Genomic DNA, 14500 nt, shown 5'->3' on the forward strand with positions numbered 1-14500 from the left:
ACTAAGGATATGGATGGAGGTGACGGTGGTGCAAGCAATTTATTTTATTTCCTTTTGTGTGCATTTGTCTGGTGTGTGCATAAATAAATAAATTAATCAGTCATCCAAGCAGTTCCTATGGAAGAAGCTGCAAAGCTGTCAGACCACCTTTCCCCTTGAAAGAATTGCTAGGGCAACTGAAGACAAGACTTCCCAGGGGAGATGAGACAAAACTTCCCAGAAATGGAGGAATGAATCACCTCACAAATTCTATACAGCATATTAGAGGAAAAACTGGTCCTACTGTGGTTTCAAACATACTACATTTGAGACAGAAATCAATTGACTCAGGACTAATCATGGCTAATATTGCAGGATCATCAAAGTCTGGAGCTGCTGCAGGATCTTTATATGAAAGCACCCGAAGAAAGGTTATACATATTTCTATAGCCTGAGGAATGTGAACTACTACATGTAAAGCTAGAATAAAGTATTTTATGATAGCATGTTCTAGTTACTATTTTTTGAGTTTGAACAAGAGGATATGTTTGAGAGCGAAGGAAGGTATTCTCCTCATGTTATGCCTGTCCTCATTACGACAGAGGAGTTGAACCATATCCTAAATACTGTAGTCTGTGTACACATGAGAAGTCCAGATCCTACTTGACCAATTGCACCATTGTTTCTTCCCTGGTCTCAGGAGTCAACTCCTAAAATTAGTATAATTTTGCATAGAGTTTTGTTCTGTTTTCTGTAATCCAGAAGAATGCCATCGATCTTCTCCAAACAACAGAGCAAATGGTTCACCTACAAAAGATACTCTACTTGGTACTGATTTGGTTACTTTAGGTCTTCTATTAAGGAAGGGCTAGCTGGTAAAAAAGATGAATAACTTCTTGTTTAAAAGCAAGAAATTATATTCATTTATTTAGTCAATTTATATGGCGGCCCGTCTCAATAAGTGACACTGGCGGCTAACAATATTAAAAGGGTTAGGGTTAGGGTTTATCTAGTGTTGATGTTTCAATGCATTATAATATTTGTATAATTTTAGAATCTGTCCCTGGAATCCTGGTTGAAAGGCAGATTATAAATGTTAGAAATCAAGAGATTCTCCAGTGCCATTTTGGTAGGCTTAAAATTCACTTTGTCGTAAGGTCCCATGTTCTATTTCCTTCCATCACTGCATGTTAGTTCTGAAATGGCAGATACAAGAGGAATAAAGGGAAGATCCCATTAAAACAGCATGCTGAGACGTAAGCTTCTAAAAATACAGAAGCCAGAAATGTTGATTAGCAGAAATTATTCTGTGGCTAAATGGGGAAACAAAAATGTCAAGTGGGAAAGCAAAATATCATCCTATCCTGCTTAACGCTTTCTGGCCTTCCTATCAACAGTGAGCAGGAGATAACTTTTTTTGATCAAGCTAAAAATATGTTGATTGGTACCCATGATGATTAAAATGGGAAAACAAGCCATCTTCAGGCAAATATTAAAACAAGCCAGGCACAAAACAAATAACAAAGCAGGCATGGAAGAACAGATTAAGCAGAAGACCAAGTCAAGTCTTCAGCAGGCAGTGAAACGCCATTAGGGAGAGAGAGAAACCCAATACATCTCCCGTTTAATCAATCGGGTAACTGATTCATCAGTTAATAAAAGGACAGTTAATCAACTGAATTAATTAACTGGTTAATCAGTTAAAACTGGACAATTCATCAACGGGGGGGATGAACAATTAATTTGCCTTTGTAACAGCTGCTTTCTTATAGGATGGAGAGGAAGCAGAATTTAAGAAACGATTTGCACATGCCGAAGGTTGCAGATTCAGCGTCCAAAGGCTGTGTGATTCCTAGCGGATTAGCGAGAGGGATGGCAGGAAGAAGGGTGAGAGAAGTCCCATTTCTGCACACGCATGACTCCTTGTTTTTTCCAGTTCACAAACTTGTGTCTGTGACTCGCAGGTAGGACAAAGAAGGGAAAGCATATTTGTGTTTAAACCGTTGTATTTGGCGGCGCTGTTTTGGGCAGACCGGGCCAGGACACCCACCGGACCTCCTTCTGTTCCTTTAGGAGCCCCCAGTTTAAACATAAAAATGGCTGGTGCGCAGATTCTTTTGTTAGATGGTGTTTCCTCTGAAGCTAATGGGGTAAGAGTGGCCTTGATCCTCAGGGACCCATATTGACAGAACCAACCGCAGGGCAATGCTGCTCAAGGGCGTTGCAGTATTCAGGGAGAAAACTAGCATTCTTCATATCAAGGACACATCTCCTTCCAATCAAGGAGCCGGGCAAGAGACACCCAGCCAGCCACTCTCCCAGAAGTCAGGCCTTCATTGTCTTGCCCGGGTCCTGCTGTCCCGAACACTGTTTAGCTGCTGCAGTTCTGCTGGGAAGAGAATGGTTTTGCAGAAGCTTAAGATGGAACAGGATTGCAGGAGAGTAGCCTTCTGAGAAATCTGGCAAGCACCTTTTCACACCCAGCATGCGATCAGCTGTCAAATGTCCTGGACTGTGAAAAAATATTGGCTCATCTAATTAATGCAACAGCCCCTGAAGGTCTTAAAATGATAGGATAGATTTGCAGCCGCTTCTCTTAAGACATTCCCCTCTCTTAATTCCTCTCTGGCATGCACTGTAGAAGCCTTCTGGTTATGGCTATCTAATTTCATTTTATCCTGCCTGGTGTGATAATGTATTAAGCTGAGACCTCTGATTTTCGTTCTTTCTAGATTGCTTTCAACAGTAAGAGAAGAAATAATAATAATAATAATAATAATAATAATAATAATAATCCATTGCAAAAGGCAGCTTTACTTGGAACAGCTTACATCCTGCAACAATACCTTTAACACTATCAAACAACAACATCTGCCTATCCCAGGTCCTTGGGAAAGACTTGATAGGTGGATAAAAATGTCAAATCCAGTCTAAACATCTGGCTGATTGTGTGACCAGCCACAGTAATAATCCTATATCCTCAGATGCTACCTTAATAGTTCTTAGGTCCTTGGTTAGGACTTGAATTATTAAGTTTTCACCAGTCTTTGACTGAATCTAATTGTAGATTACCCTTGTAATAATACTAATAGCATGCAACCACCAGGAAAGCAGCAAATGCAGCAAATAAAGAAATTTTAAAAAGCAAGCAACACAGCCATTTGGGGATCTCCAACATTGCAGAAAACATGGAGAGGAGACCAGGCTTGCCTGGTATCTGAAAGAGAATTAAGAGGATGATATGATATGTTTCTAAGAACGGGATTTGAGTAACAGCCCAGAAAAGACTTCCCACTCTAGTTGGCCTCAGAAGATAAGAGTCCAGTAGACACCTAGCAGGTTTCAGAACATCAGCTGCAAAGATGTTCTCCAATGAGAAGATCTGCATTGACTGGCAGGATCACACAGGAGAAATTATCGTTAGCTTCCCCAGCACAAGATGAAGCAGTAGTAATGGCTAATGCCAGAGCCCACCTGACCCAACTATACCATTTAAAGAACATCAGCTTTTAATTACTTAAGGCTGGAACGTACAACTGTTTCTATCTTGAAGTCTACTTAACCTCTTGGATAGTTTGCCAGGGGCTACCTGCTAGCAGGATTTGGAGCCAAAGCTCTTATTCACATAAACATACTGAAGAGTCTAAAAGCTGCACGCAGCTTTTGATGAACACTAGAAACTGCCTTATATTAGAGCGGTGTTTCTCAGCCTTGGCAACTTTAGAATGTGTGGACTTCAACTCCCAGAATTCCCCAGCCAGCACAGCTGGCTGGGGAATTCTGGGAGTTGAAGTCCACACATTCTAAAGTTGCCAATTTGAAAAACACCATATTAGAGCCATCATATTTGAGCTGCCAAAATCCAGGTGGGTGCTAGAGGGCAGCGAGGAGACCCACCTTGATGCTGCCATTAAGGGGTCACCCACATCATTACATCTCAGATTTGGGCAGCTCTGTTTTGTATCCACCTGGCCTAGCGCTATATACTCTGAGTTGCAGTTGTTGATCTTCTCATCTTGCCTAATCTGTTTTTTAGTCTAAAAGATGCCAGGGATTGTGAAAGCGTGTGACATTGCTTGTCTCCTTTTTTAGGGAGGGTGCACGCTGTGGTCTAATTAGAATGGATTACTAGAAATCAGGCAGGATGGCATAAAATAGCCTTGGCTTCCCCAGCAGGCAAGGGTGAGCAGTTCTGGTTTATTAGCTTTGTCACAGATACCTGAATTTCTGGCTGGAAGGAAGATCACCCTTTTCAGAGGAGAAAAACAGCCTGGCTACCATGGGCCACTCTGCTTCTCTCAGGCGGCTTCCTTAGGGATCTTTTAAGGGGCAGTGTTTATTACAGACAGTTCAGAGAATATTTGGGTGACATTGACGTTATCTAATCCCCAGTCCATCTTCCATCCTCCCCACTCCACCAGCATGAAGTAATAATCTGTTTTAGAAGAAAAACCCAAACCAGAAGCAGAGACCTTCAAAGAACTGGGGGTTTCGTAGCCCTTTGCTCACCTGCGTGTTTGGGATGAGTGCAACATTGACATCAGCAGTGAGTTAAAATAAGCTAATTCTTCGGCATTCTGCCGTCTTTCACCTCTCTGAAGGTCCTCTGAGTTTTTACTGCATCTAGCAGGGTTTCTCAACCTTGGCAACTTTAAGACATGTGGACTTCGACTCCCAGAATTCCTCAGCCAGCATTCTGGCTGGAGAATTCTGGGAGTTGAAGTCTGCATGTCTTAAAGTTGCCAAGATTGAGAAACCCTGGCCTATAGTATTGATTGCAATTTAGCATGTCATTTGTATTTTGTGTTTTCATGCAGAAGCTCAGGTTTTCTAGTCTGAAACTGCCTGCCAAGGAAGAATTTCACTTAACTGGAGACTGTATTTGTCTATTAGCTTACTGTAATTTATTTGCTCAGCTTTATTCTTAGTTTGATTTTTTTAAAAACATGGATAACTACCTTGAGTTTTCCTGCAAAAAAGGCAGGATACAATGTAAACAAAATACAGGTAATCTTCACTTACTGACTGCAATTGGGACCAGCAACTCCATTGCTGAGTGTTGTTGTTGTTTAGTTGTTAAGTCGTGTCCGACTCTTTGTGACCCCATGAACCATATTGCGCCAGGCCTTCCTGTCCTTCACTGCCTCCTGAGTTTGCTCAGTTTCATGCTCATTGCTTCAATGATGCTATCTAACCATCTCATCCTCTGCCGTCCTCTTCTCCTTTTGCCTTCAATCTTTCCCAGCATCAGGATCTTCTCCAAAGAGATCTCTCTTCGCATTAGGTGACCAAAGTATCTGAGCTTGAGCTTCATTATCGATCCTTCCAATGAGCAATCAGGGTTGATTTCCTTTAAGATTGACTGGTTTGACCTCCTAGCAGTCCAGGGGACTCTCAAGAGTCTTCTCCAGCACCACAGTTCAAAGGCATCAATTCTTCGGCGCTCAGCCTTCTTGATGGTCCAGCTCTCACAGCCATACATTACTACTGGAAAAACCATAGCTTTGACTATGCGGATCTTTGTCGGCAAGGTGACGTCTCTACTTTTTAATATGCTATCTAGGCTTGCCATAGCTTTCCTCCCAAGGAGCAAGCATCTTTTAATTTCATGGCTGCAGTCTCCGTCTGTGGTGATCTTGGAGCCCAAATAAATGAAGTCTGTTACTGCTTCCATTTCTACCCCTTCTATTTGCCAGGAATTGATGGGGCCAGATGCCATGATCTTAGTTTTTTTAATGTTGAGTTTCAAGCCAGCTTTCGCACTTTCCTCTTTCACCCTCATCAAGAGGCTCTTTAGTTCTTCTTCACTTTCTGCCATTAGGGTGGTATCGTCTGCATATCTGAGGTTGTTGATGATTCTCCCTGCAATCTTAATTCCGGCTTGTGATTCTTCCAGCCTGGCATTTCTCATGATGTACTCTGCATATAGGTTAAATAAGCAGGGTGACAGTATACAGCCTTGTCGTACACCTTTCCCTATTTTGAACCAATCGGTTGTTCTATGACCGGTTCTAACTGTTGCTTCTTGGCCTGCATACAGATTTCTCAGGAGACAGGTAAGGTGGTCTGGTACTCCCATCTCTTTAAGAATTTGCCACAGTTTGTTGTGATCCACACAATCAAAGGCTTTTGCATAGTCAATGAAGCAGAAGTAGATATTTTTCTGGAACTCTCATGCTTTCTCCATGATCCAGTGAATGTTGGCAATTTGATCTCTAGTTCCTCTGCCTCTTCGAAACCCAGCTTGTACATCCGGTAGTTCTCGGTTCATGTATTGCTGAAGCCTAGCTTGTAGGATTTTGAGCATAACCTTGCTAGCATGTGAAATGAGTGCAATTGTGCGATAGTTTGAGCATTCTTTGGCATTGCCCTTCTTTGGAATTGGAACATAAACTGACCTTTTCCAATCCCGTGGCCACTGTTGCGTTTTCCAAACTTGCTGGCATATTGAGTGCAGCACTTTAACACCATCATCTTTTAGTATTTTAAATAACTCAGCTGGAATACTGTCATCTCCACTAGCTTTGTTGTTAGCAATGCTTCCTAAGGCCCACTTGACTTCACTCTCTAGGATGCCTGGCTCAAGGTCAGTGATCACACCAGCGTGGACATCAGGGACATTAAGATCTTTCTTGTATAGTTCTTCTGTGTATTCTTGCCACCTCTTCTTAATCTCTTCTGCTTCTGTTAGGTCCCTGCCTTTTTTGTCCTTTATCATGCCCATCTTTGCACTAAACGTTCCTTTCATATCTCCAATTTTCTTGTAGAGATCTCTAGTCTTCCCCATTCTATTGTTTTCCTCGATTTCTTTGCATTGTTCATTTAAGAAGGCCTTCTTATCTCTCCTTGCTATTCTCTGGAAATCTGCATTCAGTTGCTTATATCTTTCCCTTTCACCCTTGCTTTTCGCATTCCTTCTTTCCACAGCTATTTGTAAAGCCTCATCAGACAGCCATTTTGCTTTCTTGCATTTTTTTCTTTGGGATGGTTTTAGTTGCTGCCTCCTGTACAATGTTACGGACCTCCGTCCATAGTTCTTCAGGCACTCTGTCTACCAAATCTAATCCTCTAAATCTATTCATCACCTTCACTGTGTACTCACAAGGAATATGATCTAAGTCATACCTGAGTGGTCTAGTGGTTTTCCCTACATTCTTCAATTTAAGTCTAAATTTTGCAGTAAGAAGCTCATGATCTGAGCCACAGTCAGCTCCTGGTCTTGTTTTTGTTGTCTGTATAGAGCTTCTCCATCTTTGGCTGCAAAGTATATAATCAATCTGGTTTCGGTATTGACCATCTGGTGATGTCCATGTGTAGAGTCGTCTCTTGTGTTGTTGGAAAAGAGTGTTTGCTATGACTAGCTTGTTCTCTTGACAGAACTCTATTAGCCTTTGCCCTGCTTCATTTTGTACTCCAAGGCCATACTTGCCTGTTATTCCGATTACTCCTTGACTTCCTACTTTAGCATTCCAATCCCCTATGATGAAAAGGACATCTTTTTGGTGCTAGTTCTAGAAGGTGTTGTAGGTCTTCATAGAAGCGGTCAACTTCAGCTTCTTCAGCATCAGTGGTTGGGGCATAGACTTGGATGACTGTGATATTGAATGGTTTGCCTTGGATACACACTGAGATCATTCTGTCGTTTTTGAGGTTGTACCCCATTACTGCCTTTCCCACTCTCTTATTGACTATGAGTGCAACTCCATTTCTTCTAAGGGTTTCTTGCCCACAGTAGTAGATATAATGGTCACCTGAATTAAATTCACCCATTCCCGTCCATTTCAATTCGGTGATTCCCAAGATGTCGACGTTCAATCTTGTCATCTCATGTTTGACCACATCCAGCTTGCCTTGGTTCATAGATCTTACATTCCAGGTACCTATACAATATTGTTCTTTACAGCATCGGACCTTCTTTTCGCTTCCAGATACATCCACAGCTGAACGTCCTTTTGGCTTTGGCCCAGCCGCTTCACTCTTTCTGGAGCTACTTGGAATTGCCCTCCGCTCTTCCCCAGTAGCATATTGGACACCTTCCGACCTGAGGGGCTCATCTTCCGGCGTCATATCTTTTAGCCTTTTAACATTGTCCATGGGGTTTTCTTGGCAAGGATACTGGAGTGGGTTGCCATTTCCTTCTCCAGTGGACCACATTTTGTCAGAACTCTCTGTCATGACCTGTCCGTCTTGGGTGGCCCTGCACGGTATAGCTCATGGCTTCACTGAGTTACGCAAGCCCCTTCACCACGACAAGGGAGTGATCCATGAAGGGGATTGCTGAGTGACATGGTTGTAAATCAAAAAATCACATGACCACGCTGACTTAAGATGGCTGTTCCAGCAGTTCTGGCTGCAGTCATTAAATGAATCACCCGCAGTCGTTAATTGCAACTTCATGTGACCATGACTTGCGACTTCCTACTGGGTTCTCCATTGACTTTGTTTGTTGGAAGGAGACAGTGAAGCTGACAAATGGCAATCATGTGACTGTAGGGATGGTGTGATGGCCACAACTTTGAGGAATGGTTGTAAGTCCCCTCATTGAGCACTGTCATAACTTCAGTCACTGAACAAGTGGTTGCTAAGCAAGGACTACCTGTAAAAGGATAAAATGCAGTGGAATCCAATGAGGCAACCATATTAACCAGTATTAGAAGGGAAACCAGCTAGAAATGTGGCTTCATCCTAGATAAATTTATTCTGGGACAGACATTTGTATGGGAGCATCTTATACACAAAGATCATTCACAAGAATGCTGGTATTTCCAGCTTCTGTTTGCTCAAAGAAATAGAATTGAAAATACCATTAAAATGACAAGTTAGCAAGAGACGTTATGAGCTATTTTGCAAACATCATAAAGGAGAAAAGTATGAGATGGATCTTCATAAGTTTCTCCAGCTTTAATTCCTTGTTTCAATATCCTCCAGCCTTCCTCAATGTTGCAAATTAATTCTCAGTGTCCTTGGCCTCCACCAAAGAGCTAAGCAATGACAACTGTAGCTTCAGAGCCAGTGTGCTACCCACACGGTCAGGAGATACGTAAAAGCCTCCTGGACCGCAGTGCAGGTCCTGGACTAGTTCCTTCTCTTCTTGGTCCCTTGGTCAGAAGCATCACCCAACAACATCCTCTGTGAGATCTTGGAAGTTGATGAGGAGGCAAAATAGCCAGCCCATCCGTACCAGGAGTGTGCATGTGTGTGGGGATGAGGTCAGGAATAGTCTCTGGGGATGAGGTGGGGCATAGTCCTAGCATGGGCTAGGAGCAGGTTCAAGTGCCTCTACCTTTCGCCCTCTGCATCTGTTGCCTGTGACAGCTGCTTCAGTTTGCCTAACGGCAGAGCCAGCCCTCTGGAGATCATTTGCCAACAGAAGCAGTGCTGGACTGAATATTAGCCAGCCTTATGGAGTCCACCCTGCTCTAGTAGAATTTCACTTCAAAAACCTCTTTGGATATGCAAATCCTCACCTGGGAAAACAATCCTGCTTAGTACCTTATTTTGCTGTGGCACAATTTTTACCCACTATGCTGTTTCTTCTTACATGTGTAATCCCACTCAATTAGAGATCACGTAGAGAATGGAATTGCATATATATGACAATATTAGTGGAAGTCTGGTGAAAGGAAGAATCGGCAAACAATTTTGGTTACGTGTTATACTCACTGAGGACAGAAGAGCAACCAAGAATGAGGGTAAGTGATCGCAATTTCAACTAATAAATGAAATTTGCAATGAGTGCCAAAAGTATTCACTATGGAAGGTATCTTCCTTCCTTCCTTCCTTCCTTCCTTCCTTCCTTCCTTCCTTCCTTCCTTCCTTCCTTCCTTCCTTCCTTCCTTCCTTCCTTCCTTCCTTCATCTCTCTCTCACACACACATACACATAGAAAAAATGTACGTTATTTTGCATCCATCAAGAATAAATGCCAAATGCCAAATGAAGGATGAATAAACTTTTATTCATTTGTGATGCTCTTAAAATCCTTGTGTTTCTTTTGATAAACTTTGGAATGGATAGAAAAACAACTCAGCGTTCTTGGAATCTTTGTTCTCTTCCTCCAATAATTTCTGCACCGGCTCCCTTTTGCTTTGTTATCTGACTTTTTTTGGGGGGGTATATTTCCTCCTCTCTCTCTCTCTCTCTCTCTCTCTCTCTCACACACACACACACACACACACACACACACACACAGAGAGAGAAAACTGCAACAGACATTCCTATCTAAAATATCAAAACGTTATATCCCCGTCCCTGCTCCTCTGCCACTAAGCCCCTTCCTCATAAAGTTTGAAATGGACATTAATATTTAACTTCGAACTTTTGAGATCTTTCATGGCCTCTGCCTGACTTAATTAGCTGGCATTTAGGTCCCAATATTCTGCTGCCCTGGTGATGGAGTCCTTAGGCACTAGTTTATTAGCATTCCCTGCTGCAGAGGGCCGAAGACAGCTTCTAGTTTCTTTTATGAAGTGTTCCTGAAGGCAGCCAAATTCATTTCTGGGTGCCATTAGACTGGTCCTTCTGTAAATATATTTAAAGGCACTGAGAAGCTCCTTGCATCCCCAGGACATTTAAATAAGATTTGTAAGTTGCACCTTCTCCTTCCCTCTCTTTACATTCTTCTCAGCGCAAAGCCTCATCAAATTACTTTTTCTCAATGGCACTGTAATACATAAAACAGTTTTTTTCAGGTATTATGAAGCCTCCCCAAAACAGGGTTGTGTCCAAGGAAATTCATCTTAAGGGAGCTCAGTGCTTTGTCTCTGCAATCTTGCCATAGATAAGCTGACTTTGTGGAAACCTTCCAGAAAAGGTCCTCTGAGATATATTTCAGCTCTGCTTGCTTTGAAGGTAGACCTGCCCATGGCTTGCTGGATAGGAAAGCTTTGCATTCCTCTTGTAAAATGCAAAGGCTCTTGTCAATTTTTCAATTCAACTAGATATTCTGGTGGAAAATGGCCATTTCTCTTCCAGTTTGGTCCACTCAAAAAGCAGTATCTTTGCATGACCACAAAGATTGTCTGAAAAATTCAAAAAGCAGAACGTGAAAAAAACAAAGAGAGAGAGAGAGAGATTCTGTACTCCAGTTGCAATGGACAAGACGCAGAATATATGTGAGAATTTCTTCTGGCAAAAAACGGAAGCCAACAGCTGAGACCAGATTACTTTCCACTGGCCTATCCATTTTTCCACTGTTGCTCCTCAGTTTGCCCTGCTGAGAGCAAGAAGAGTTCAGCCCCAAACAAGTAGGGGTATTAGAGCTTTTTAAAACATTCCATATTGACTTTTCTCCTCCCTCATCTGCATCCGTCTTGTATACCTACATATGCAGCTAATAAAAACACATGTTAAAAGGTAGACACCATTATACAAGTACCAAAGTCTTGAGGCATTAGATACTGAGCAAAATTTCATATTTGGAGAATCTCATCCATACGATTTTGAGGGACGGAGCCGGAGATTCACAGTGTAATTCTATGCAGGTTTGTTTTGATCTAAATCTCTCTATGAACAACGGGGTCTCCTCCCTTCAAGAAATTTCAACATACAACTAGTTTAGTTTGGTGATTGAACTCACCTATTTTCTAGGTTTGTACAATAGATTAATCTGAAAACCAAGTCAGTGGGTTGGGTTTGTCTAACAAGATTCCCCCAAAGCCTACCTGATCTAACACCAACCAAGCATGTTGGATGAATGCATCTGCGTCCTGACCTGGCTAAGTGAGCTATGTGCCATCATATTAAAAAGTAGGAACAAATTCATTTTGCCCCACAATGCATGTAGATCTTTCAGGATGTTCTAGACATTTTTAGTCATTGTCCTTCAGGGATTTACTTTAACGTAAGGATGTGGTGGACTGCTAACCAGTTACAGGGTCTTAGTTTTCTTTGGGTAGGATCTCTCTTGTTGGAGTAGTTGCATTTTCTTTATCCCAACAGTCAATGCCGGCCACTTGAGTTAATTCTGTAGCAAGAGCCAACAAATTCTTGCAGAGCTGTTAGAGACCCACAAATGATACCCAACAACTGAATATCTTTAATTCTAATTATCTAGTTAAACTACCATAACAAAACATGCTGTATGTGGTTGTGTTCGGTATAATTACAGAATATTTCACACAGAAGTGTGATTAATAGTATTTCATTACATTTCGATGCGGCTTCCCTAGTTTGTGATGAATTTAAATGCATGCTGGATGTCTCTTCTACAAGTTAATATTCTACCCATCAGATTTGCACTTGTGTCCATAAGATGCAAAAATACAGCAGGACTAATACACATTTTTGGAGCATTGTTTTCTCAGCAAGTGAATGCGTGTGTGAGACCATGCGTGTTCATGAGTGTGTGTATGTGCATGAGAAAGAGAGACAGGGAGAGTGTGCTCACCAGGAGACAAATATGAGTAGAAAAATATGATTTGTTTCTGAAGAATATTGTTTGTAGGCTTACCTTAGTAAATAAAGTATTGATTTTTCCATTGGAGACTGTCTGTTCAATTTCACTATTTATCCCTCAGTGACATATAGACAGTAGTGGCAGTTCATTCAGGCTCCCACCCTGTTGAACTTCAGGAAACCCATTAAAACCTCGCTTTTTAAGAGATTCCTGGGAGTGGAACTGATATGAACAGCAAGCCCACATTAGGGGTCATGTTCTGATGTTTAAGTGCTCCTCAGACGCAAAAACTTTCTGTAATTTTAGTTGTAACAGTTAAGAGTTCTCTTGTCTCAGAGTCCTTTCTGACTGGAGCGCAATTTAAGTTCTAACAAGTAAGGAAAGCAAACGAGCAAATAAATGCAGAAATATTCCTAATGAACAGGATCAGCCCATGTTCAGTATAATACCCATCACAGCAACCTGAGTTCCTTGATGGAGCTGATGAAATCAACTGTTAAAAAGGAAGTAGGTAATTCCAACCCCACTGCCCTTTTCCAAGGAAAAACAGAGACCTGGGACACCTTATTTCCTTGAACTCAGCAGAATAATGCTCCTTTCTTACATCATCCTCTGCCTACCTGTCATATGTTTTTAAAATTGCATTATTCATTTTAATATTTGTACAACTTGGTAGGTGATTTTGCTACAAGGACATCTTTCCTGTCTCTTGTTTTCCTTTTAAGAGGAACATTTTTAGGAAAATAACAATTGTCAGCATTCAGTCCAACTTGCTGTTTGTCACAAATACAGTGGATTACTCTGGATGGCTAATTAAAAAGTACTGGTTCACCAGATGATTACATATTACGATACTGAGCACCATGTAGATCGATTCAGATTATGCTTCCTTGCAAGAAAAATCTATTGACTTCAAAGGAACATATATTGAAGTAAATGCACTTATAGGCCTGATATGCTTAGCTTCCAAGCCACGTGAGGTTATTCAGATGCTGCCACTTATGTGTTATTAGTTCCAGTATTTTAATATAATTCTCTATTGTCTAAACAAACATGGACATGAAAGAAACGTATCTTTTTATCACAATGTCTGATGTGCCGTTGTCAGACATTTCCAGGGGTGTCAAGAAAAATGTCAAAATGGCAGCCATGATGACGCAAGTGAAGCTCCGCCTTCCGTTGTGACAGCCATCTTGACGTTTTCAACCATAACCTACAGACACTCTGGACATTTCAGTCATTTTCAGATCCGTGTACCTCCACCAAGGAAAACGCAATATGGCAGAGGAATACTATTGCTCGTTAACTTTTTCCTTACCAATCAGAAGGAAATTAGTAATTAACCCTGCCAACTGCAAGCGTAGCCTGGACACAGTTTATATTTTTTCCAAAGGCAAAAGCTATGAAAGTACTTCTAAACTAGAGCTACCAGATTTGGGCTGCAAAATCCAGAGGACCACCAGATGGCAGCAGAGCATAGCCTATCTCTTTGCTGCCCTCTAATGGTTATCTAGATTTTTAAGCCCAGATTTGTTAGCCCTGGATAAGCTATACAATAAGCTACATACCATACCATATAAACATTTGGGATCTATTTTCCAACAAGAGTGTTCCAGAATGTTTGGACCATTCATAACTTGCCAAGCTAAAGGCAAACAACTTTATTTAAGATCCAAGCGCACACATTTAAGTCCTAAGGTTTGTAGCCACATCCTATGCCTTCTTATTCAGGGATGAGCCAGACTGTAAATGGTTGCATTAAGAAATGCTGCATTAACTACTCGATATAAGAGCCAGATCAGAACTACTTTGACTGAATTTCTGATTTGCTGATGGATCAGTGCAATCATTCGATAAGGCCTGACGGGTACAGCATGGAAAGTTATCTGGCAGTGCTCAAAGGGGACATGAACAATGATCTAAGACAAATCTCAATTTACCTTCTAGTCCAATCAAAGCGGCATGGAGATATCACGGCAGGTTTAGTTTCAAGGCAACATGAACTTCTGGTGATGCCACAATAAAGAAACATTAAAGAAACACAACAACCCAACATTAGATTTTCATTAATGGGTAGTAAGCACACAAATCTATTTTTTAAAAAATCTCCACCATTTGCACAATA

The sequence above is a fragment of the Python bivittatus genome, unplaced genomic scaffold, assembly GCF_059951505.1.
Source record: "Python bivittatus isolate LINGU-HERP-01145 unplaced genomic scaffold, Pbiv_v1 ctg000610_np1212, whole genome shotgun sequence".
Lineage (NCBI taxonomy): Eukaryota > Metazoa > Chordata > Lepidosauria > Squamata > Pythonidae > Python > Python bivittatus.